The sequence below is a fragment of the Bombyx mori genome, chromosome 4 (genome assembly GCF_030269925.1).
Source record: "Bombyx mori chromosome 4, ASM3026992v2".
NCBI lineage: Eukaryota > Metazoa > Arthropoda > Insecta > Lepidoptera > Bombycidae > Bombyx > Bombyx mori.
The window spans coordinates 5,973,872-5,982,744 of record NC_085110.1 but is presented as its reverse complement, the minus strand read 5'-3'; the positions used below and the strand labels follow the sequence as shown (position 1 = coordinate 5,982,744).

The 8,873-nt window shown below is 41.9% G+C and overlaps 1 protein-coding gene across 4 annotated transcripts in view; it reads left to right on the top strand.

The window, feature by feature from the left end:
• Nucleotides 1–8,873, top strand: part of LOC101744619 (zinc finger protein Xfin) — a 30,490-nt gene that overhangs the window by 662 nt on the left and 20,955 nt on the right. Inside the window, exons 2-5 of one of the 4 annotated variants that reach the window (XM_062668107.1) lie at nucleotides 170–338; nucleotides 1,341–1,544; nucleotides 1,636–1,709; nucleotides 2,518–2,852. The gene's annotated coding sequence lies outside the window, so the exon portion shown is untranslated. Of the gene's footprint in view, nucleotides 1–169; nucleotides 2,853–5,686; nucleotides 7,481–8,873 lie in introns of those variants that run through there. The other 3 variants (XM_062668108.1, XM_062668109.1, XM_012692939.4) reach the window with 3 other exon arrangements.

Genomic DNA, 8,873 nt, shown 5'->3' with positions numbered 1-8,873 from the left:
ACACCGCCATCTATTGAATATTACAGTAAACTTTCCCTGACAAACTTAAAAAGCATCATTTCATTTGACAGATACTTTTCGTAACGAAATTATTTGGAATTTCAAACTAATACGTCAGAAGAAAACGCTTCCTCCATGTATGTATTGCTTTTATTTTATTGCATTTCAGATTGAGCATACGTACTGTTTATCTGACGGTGAATGGTCAAAGTCGTTCATAAAAGTTGGCAATGTCAGAGATATAGCCGCCTAGCGGTGAGGACTCTCGCCAAACCATGGAGAGATATGCTATAACGCACAGAAAGCACCATGGAAGGAAGTTCATACAAAGCCGGATGGTACATCCAAAAATATTAAAAAAAAATGCGCTGTGGGTAATCAAAGGTCTCAAGCCTTAAAGATGTCCTTTGCTTAGTTAAGATTGGTGCGATTGTAAAATGGAGATAATGAATCTCAAATAATTCGTCGCAGCGCTCCCAGTGCATTATCAAGTAAAAACACCATGCGAGACTCATTTATTGATTGCATACACGTGCGAACGAGCTCATAGTCCAACTGCTGTCTTCAGTTCAGTGGTTACTGCAGTGATTCTCAACCACTGTTCCGCGGCACTTTTGTGTGCCGCCAAATTTTGGGAATATATGTTAATATTATTAAATTATATCATTTTAAAAGAAAAATATTTTAAACATGAATATATATTTAAATCCACAAAAAAGAATTATAGTACATTTTAGTTTATTTCGTATATTAAAATTTTTTTGATAAACTATTTATGCAGTGTGTTGTAGTAAGTAAATAATTTTTATCTTTTTTTTGTGTGCCGCCAAATTTTGAAATCGTTAAATATGTGCCGCAATAAAAAAAAGGTTGAGAATCACTGGGTTACTGTGTGCTTAGTGCGAGTTTTTAACGTTCTCGATAACGTAAAAGTTAATCCAATTTTGTATGCAGTTGGAATAGCGCCCCTAGCGGCAAACGTATGCAAACGATCCCATTCCATACAAATATGAGGTAACTTTTACGCTATCGAGAACGTTAAAAAACTCGCACTAAGCACACTGGAGCCCATAGTCATTACAACGTAAATGTCGCCGCCGCCGCGCCGTCATGACATGAGATCGGAGTCTCGATATTATAACGCCGCCACACCTTACAAACCGAAACGAATGACTGTTTCGCACAGAATGGCGATACCAATTCAATAACAATGCTGAGTTCTCTTCTTCATCGTTCCCTCGCTACTGATTGCGACCACATGTGACTTTCTTCCATAGTATTTGGTCGTGGGTAACATGGACCACATGGTATAGACTACCAACAACCGCTTTCGTAACCAGATCTGAGCTGGCGTTCTGTCCACGGCGCGCGTCTTCTGCCTGGTGAAACCTAGTAGTTAATAGCCTGGAGCTATTCCATATATTCACGGACCAGTAGGATGGCATACGGGTTGAACAACAATGACTCTAGCAAGAGCAGTGCTTCGCTGAATCTACCACCGGATCAGAATCGCGACCCATAAAGAAGATCCGACGAGAAACTCAGTGAGTTCTGTCTATGGGCTAGTGAGCACGTCCAACTCTTCGTCGTAACACATAAAGCTTTGAAATGAACTCCCTTCTATTGTATTTCCAGAGCACAAAACCTGTTGTTATTTAAGCGTCCTGAAAAGCGCCCGTGGCTGTAATTCATCAGGTGGTCCGACACTCGTAAATATTTTTTAGATTTTTTTATTGTTTAGATTGGTGGACGAGCACGCGGCCCACCTGGTGCTAAGTAGTTACTGGAGCCCAAAGACATCAACAATCTAAATGTCGCCACACATCTTGAAACATGAGTTCTAAGTCTCAGTTTTTAAACCGCAGGCCACGACGGCTTCAAAGTCGAACTCTCTCTAGTTCAAGTTGTCTGGAGGAGATCGCTATGAACGTTAAGTACGTCATGCTCATTGTTTGTTCGTTAAGTTTTACTTATGTTTAATTCTATGTTGTGTATGTATACAATGAAGTTGTATGTAAATAAATAAAACACTTTAGATGCAATAGTGGTAAATGCGTTACGTACACGAATAGTTTGTAGATATGCCTAGTGTTTAGATTTGCTTGGCTACTTTACTTCCTATCTTCAAGTGAACGCAATACGTTTAGTTCAGCTTCATAGCTGAGACACTGAGGGATATTTTTTGTCGTACCATTCCGCCTCGCTACCAACATTAATATAGGTAGCACGCCCGGTATAGACGCTCCAAGGTCTGAGCGCATATTATATCTTCAAGTCTAGACTGTCGTTGGTCTCGACGCGTTTCTATTAATGTCAAACAATCATCACGAATGCCATGCTCTAACGATATTATGAATACCCCAACATAATGCTTATAACAATAATTACTTAATTAACATAAGCAATTAATTCGGCTAATTGAGTAAACTGTAAGCAAATATTATCATACGTGCTGTAAAATACTCTTCAGACAAGGATTTCTTTAAGAGCTTACATAGAAGTTCTTGTGTTGTTTAGTTGCGCCGACTGGTCGGAATAACCGGTCAATATGCAACGAGGTCGGTTCAGGTAGGCGTCCTCGAGGGTCAGGTAGAGGTGACTGGCGAACAGTACAGAACGAGATATGGGGAGGTGTCAGGCGGCGTCGCTGATGTCAGTGGAAGCGGCGAGCGGCAACTCTCCCGACGGCGACAGCGGACGCACGAACGGAATGCAGCGGCCGCGGCGAGGGGCGCGGGCGGGGGCTACTGCTGCCGCGACGACGCTCGGTGCTGTCCGCCCGCCAGTCAGCCGCGCGCCACCGGTACGAGTGTTGTTCCAGCGCGGCGTCATCACAGTTTCTCATCGTGCAGGTATGTACTAATATGACACTTCTTAATTTTTACTGTTTATTAACGGAAGCACGTGAGGTTAAGACGGGGTCGCGAAAGCGCGCCGTATAAATACCGGTCCGGTTCTTGAGGTAGTCCTTTCAGAAATAGCTGGTGGACGTCGACATCGCCGTCGCCCGCTTCCAACCCGGCGGCCTCGTAGCGGAGTCATCGGCGCGATGACCCCTCTTGTTTGGCAATGTGAGAATCCCTAAATAAGACCCGGTCATCGCTTCTGCGGCTTTTATCAGTGTTACATATTTATTGTTTGCCGGCGAAGCGGTGAGGTCAGCAGGCGAGCGCGGTGATGTGCGCCTTATCGCGTGGGCCGTAGGGACGTAGCGGCAGTCGACAACGGCGCGGGCGCTCGGTCTCGGGCTTCGGTCTTGTCTTTGCTCTTGCGACGTTCAAGCACCTACTATCACACAAACAAGTATAGTAGTAGCGTATCATATGCGATCATTTATTAATTACCACCAAAAAATAGCGTAACGTAGCGTTTAGGTATTTGAAAAATATTCATAACGTAACGCGAGATTTGAAAAACAAACAGCCCGGCAATAAAGTGCAAAGACAGAATAAAGGTATCGTATATGGTAAGGCATCGTATAAATGCATCTTCCACAGAGTTGCTTTAGAGTCAAGGTCAATGTTATATCATCAACTGTTTCTCAGTTATTGACAACAGTTTCATAATAGCGTGTGTCGGATTTGAGTTACGTTTTGAAATGCATTTTTCAAAATTTTACAATATTATATTTCGAAGGCCCTAGGTGCGGCTCTTACCACAACTACAATGCTATGACACAACTCTTTATCGAGTTAGAGACTAGTGGTTGAGCACAACTACGTATGTTTAGATAAAGCGGAAAACGACAACGTGACTACGCTATCGGCCAACAATCTGTCGTAGAACTTCTTTACGAAATATAATGAAACGCACAATCGTGAATCTTCTATTACTTATTAAATCATTATCAAAGTACTTCTATATTACGTGAAATACTTGTGAAATGGGCGCGGGTTGCGCACTGACGAGGGATCCGGTACGCGCCCGGTGTTGTCTTCGGCAGCAGCACGATGCGTGTTAAAAAACTTAGAACACGCGAACTTCGCCCTTAACGGACACGCAACACGCCCTCATATTCCGTGACACCCGTCATCACTTAGTACACCCTAGACGCATCGCTCAAAATGTTCACGACCTCGTGCCATTTCGATGTACGCTATTCTAGCATCTAAAGCTTGAGTCGGTAGGAATATAACAGCGTGCACACTTAAGGTCGTTAACAGTGTTTCGTAGCCAGGATTTTGTCGAGGCCCCCGACGCACAAGAGAGTGAAAGTTGGGGTGGTGGGTTGAGTAAGTAGGGTGGCGGCGCTCCCTGCAGGATCAGGCGACCGGGGTCTTCCAACTTGGATTTGCTAAATCTGCTGCTTTTACGTCGAGGATGTTGAAAAAGAATTCTCGCTTAAATCGAATAACGGTTTTCTGAGACGTACAATTCAAAATTGATTCCAATCAAAATAATCAAGTTCCAATGTCAGACTCGAAGAACCAACAATAATGATATTATTTGAACTAAAACGTTGTGAGTAGTTGTTATACGGACAGCTTTTAAGAATTTACATCACGTTTATTCAGAATCGGTGTAAATTAGGATGCCGCGTCGTAATGATTAGTGCCTCCTGAAACCTACCCATTGGCATTTATGTAAAAATGCTACGTGTCTATCTACTCCGGTATATTTATACACAAATTCGTTGAGGAGGAAAAGGAGAACGAACCGTAGATATATAGTGCATATAGGTAATCCCATGGGACAAAATATATTCCCGGTCATCTTTTGATAAAACATGTTTAATTCTAGTATTTTCTTGCTGACTTGGTTTAAACAAAGGTAATTAGATCCAAGACTATGTAAATTCTCGAATAATGCGCTTTTTGCAGGAACTATAACGTTCGCATCGTTGCTTTGTTGCAAGATATATGATTACCTACGTACGCTACTGTGGTATGTATGTAAGAAGCTGTACCTATAGAAACCGACTTATAGGGAATTATGTTGGTATGTAGGAGGCTGTGAATCAGAAATTAAAGCGCACACAACATCAGAACAAGCTTAATGGTCTGATCACATTATCCAGCAACTCTGAACACAACCAGAAACTAATTTACTAAATTAAATTTCATTATTTGAAATGCGTAACTATACTTGAGACTTTAGAACTTATATCTCAAGGTGGGTGGCGCACTTACGTTGTAGACGTCTATGGGCTCCAGTAACCACTTGACACCAGGTGGGCTGTGAGCTCCTCCACCCATCTAAGCAATCTTTTTTGTCTCCACCTTATCCCACTAGGTGCGGTCGGCACAGCTAATTTTTCTCTTCCATTCTCTTCTCAGCCGTCATCTCAACACTCACTCCTCTCTCTCATATCGTCATTCACACACTCCATCCATGTCTTCTTCGGTCGACCTCTTCCCCCTCTACCTTGCACTACCATTTCCATACATCTCCTAGTATGCAATAAATAAATAAAAGCGTAGCTTTAATATTAAACTATATTAATATACAAATAAGCTTTTTACAAAACATTGAACATTTTCTTATCGCATAATACCCTCAGCTTAATAATAAAACAATACGATTGGTGAAATGATCAAAACACTGTGCACGTTAATAACTGTCAGATAACATTAGTATTTAAATATTCTCAAAAGCACTGGTCATAATACGGATTAATTTGTGTTACGTTGCGTCGCGGCTGCTGGCGACGAGTGGCGTCTGTAGCCTTGCCAGCAGCTGCATTGCAGCTGGCGTCTGCTTTTGCTCGTTTTGCCGCATCACAGAATCCTGCCCCTCGGTGCGATTCGTTTCTGGTCTATAATATAGGACACACGCAGACTTTTATGCACCTATCTATACTAATATATAAATCTACAGTGGTTTTTACGGATCTTCCGTTGTAATTACTGAACCATTCATGCGATTGACTTGAAATTTCGTATCCATGTAGAAAATATATGTACTTAATGGATAAGCTAATATTTATATGAGTGTTGGACTCCCTACACCAGTTGCGGGGGCGTTAATGATGAGAATCTTTGTGGGGGTTAGAAATAATAATGTTAATTTTAAATGCCCAGCGAAGCGGACGGGTACAGCTAGTCTATGTATACTTATATGTCTATTCGTTATAACGAAGCCCTATCTCGAAAGTTAACGACAAATCATTTAGTTTAGATCACTCTTAATGAAATATTATGAATAAATAAAAAGCATTTTTTTCTTTAAGTCCTGCTGAATTGAAATGCAGAGTAATATAGATTTAAAGACGTACTTATTGAGACGGCCAGATATTATTTATAGTGCACATAATATGTCTTCATTACGTTATATCTAAGTATTCTTACACGATAGATAATATGAAGCGCCGGAACGGATATATAAATACATATATAAATTTACTGGTACGCGGCGTGGCATTCGTGATATGCGTAGGTAGATATATACATACAATAGATGGTAGAGCATAGAGCTTACAGCGTCAGTAAAACGTGGATCGGGTGGCCGCCCGTTGTTTTTCCCTGCTGGCTCACAGCGTCGCAGGGGGCTGCTTGGCTAGTAATTTAGTCTCATCGTGATCTAACGTACATACTATATCGTATTATAGATTATCACAGCAATTTCAACTAGAAATGGAATAAAAAATTAAATCTATTCACAGAAAGTGAAGGAAAAGTTATATCCGTAATTACTGTACTATTGCTGTTACAAAAAAAAAACCATTTATAAGCTGGTATTGAATTAAAACCAAAAATATTGATCCCTCTCTGTTTACCTCGTAAGGGCTTCAGCATGAGTCACGTGAAAAGGACTCGTTAAGGCAAATTTAACGAGCCAAAACTCTGGACTCACTGTCGAAGGATTTTCGTAGCTATTCAAGGATTATATTATCCACTTTCCAAATCCATCACGAAATCAGCTCGATGGTACCAAAATATGATCAAGTCATCAAAAACACGCTAAACGAAGTGAATGAAATACGTGAATTAAACAACAAATGTTATTAAAAAAATCTTCAATGGAAGCCCTCAAATTAATAAGTGCAATACGTAGTAACGAATCGACTCGATCAGATCGCGTTCAAATAGCTTTACGATATAGGATTATCTTAAATCGAACGATACCAAAAAGTAATGAGGATTACGCGAAGACGCCGTCAGTGCTATTTGCCACTGCCTAAACTGATCCTGCCACTCCGCTAACACCGGCTGAGATAACGTTATCAAAGATAGCCTTGCGGGGATTCTGTGAAGCCTGCTACATGCTTATACATCTCTCTATAGGTACGTGTATAGTGCTATACGAGTTACCGCTGATGAACTTTCCTCCTTTTGTTTGACCTCGTTGTTTGAATCGTCAATTATTTGTCATTCTGATTGATGCCATCGAACAACCGTGGCCTATTTATGTGTTATAACCTACACATGAATTAACATAAATTTGATTTTTATCCAGTATTTTTGCAACAAACAGTTTCAGTGAAGGGTGAAGTGAATGGTCGTTCGGAGAAATACAGATATCCCTTAAAAAAAAAACCTCAGTAAGTTATCAAATGTGAATCAGTTTTACTTCCTCTCTATAAAGTTCAGTGATCGGAACTCCTCAAACGCGTTACACAAAACAGGATGTTACCGTTTTCAACACACACACATACATCGTCCCTCTGGATCGACGAGACCGTGATGTCACTGTAACGAAAAGAGGTCGTTTGTGTTTTGCGGCAAGCACGATGCGTCCAGCCAACGCGATGACCAGAAGAGCGGCGCGCCCCGCTCTTGTGCCAGCGCTATATGGAACAGTATAGGTAGAGTGGTAGACGTGTAAAAACCATACAAGTATCCACCGCGCGCTGCTTGTAGGCGGCACGTAATGTATGCGTGCTCGTTCGGGCTAGCTCCGTTCCATATCGTGCGGTCGTGTCGGCGCGGCGCGGTGGACGGGCGTCGCACTCGTCTCGAAGTGACCTCACTATTACAATGCGCAGGCGCCGACCACACCACCTAAAATGACCTAAGCGTGATTTAGCTATTGTTTCTACTGTCATGAGCCTTTGACTGGATTTCAAAATATCGACAATAACAATTTTTTGAAATTCTGTTAGAGGTTCAATAGAATTCCTGACTATAATGCTACGCTTTTGTACTAATTAATTTTGAAAATTTACAAATTATATTTACAATACGATGAATTCTACTAGTAACCTAACAAACGTTGCTGAAAACGGGAGGTTAATTGTAACTGATAGAGTTACTAATCGCACGAAGTTGTATTGTAAACGTTGTCACCTTCGATCAAATTGAGACTAAATACAATTTGTGTAAATGTCGAATACGCATCATAAGATTTAAACCGAGAAACGAACTGCGAGGCCACCAACCACCTGACACGAGAACAGCTGGCAACCGGCTGCCTGCGCTTGCGCACAACAAAACTTGTTTCCAAGCAGACGACCCAATATGGCGGACCACCACAGCGACTGCAACCAGCGTACCTACATGAACGTCTTCGCTTGTCGGGACCTTACAACAGACGTGAATCGTTAACGGTCCGTATTGCAGAAATCTAGAAAGAACCAAAAAAAATAATTGTGAACATTATTGCTGCGCCATGGATTCTCCGATCACTGTTTCCCAGAAAAGGCGCCTTAGTTTTGGGGATCGTCATTGTTGTATCGCATTGTATTGTTGTCGGTGATTCTTTAAGCACGGCCGTGATCGTGTTTTTCCGTTGCGTTGTTGCGAACAAGCAACGTGCCCTCGTCGGAGCTGCTTATACGAACGACCCGCGTATACATAGCTAACAACTATAATACACTTAGATAGGTGTCCGCGTAGGCAGCGGCGGTCGTGCAGCCGGCGGCGTCGTCGTCGCACGACCCTGATAATTTGCTGCGCTTATGTTACTTCAACGGCTTCTTGCGACACGTTACGACA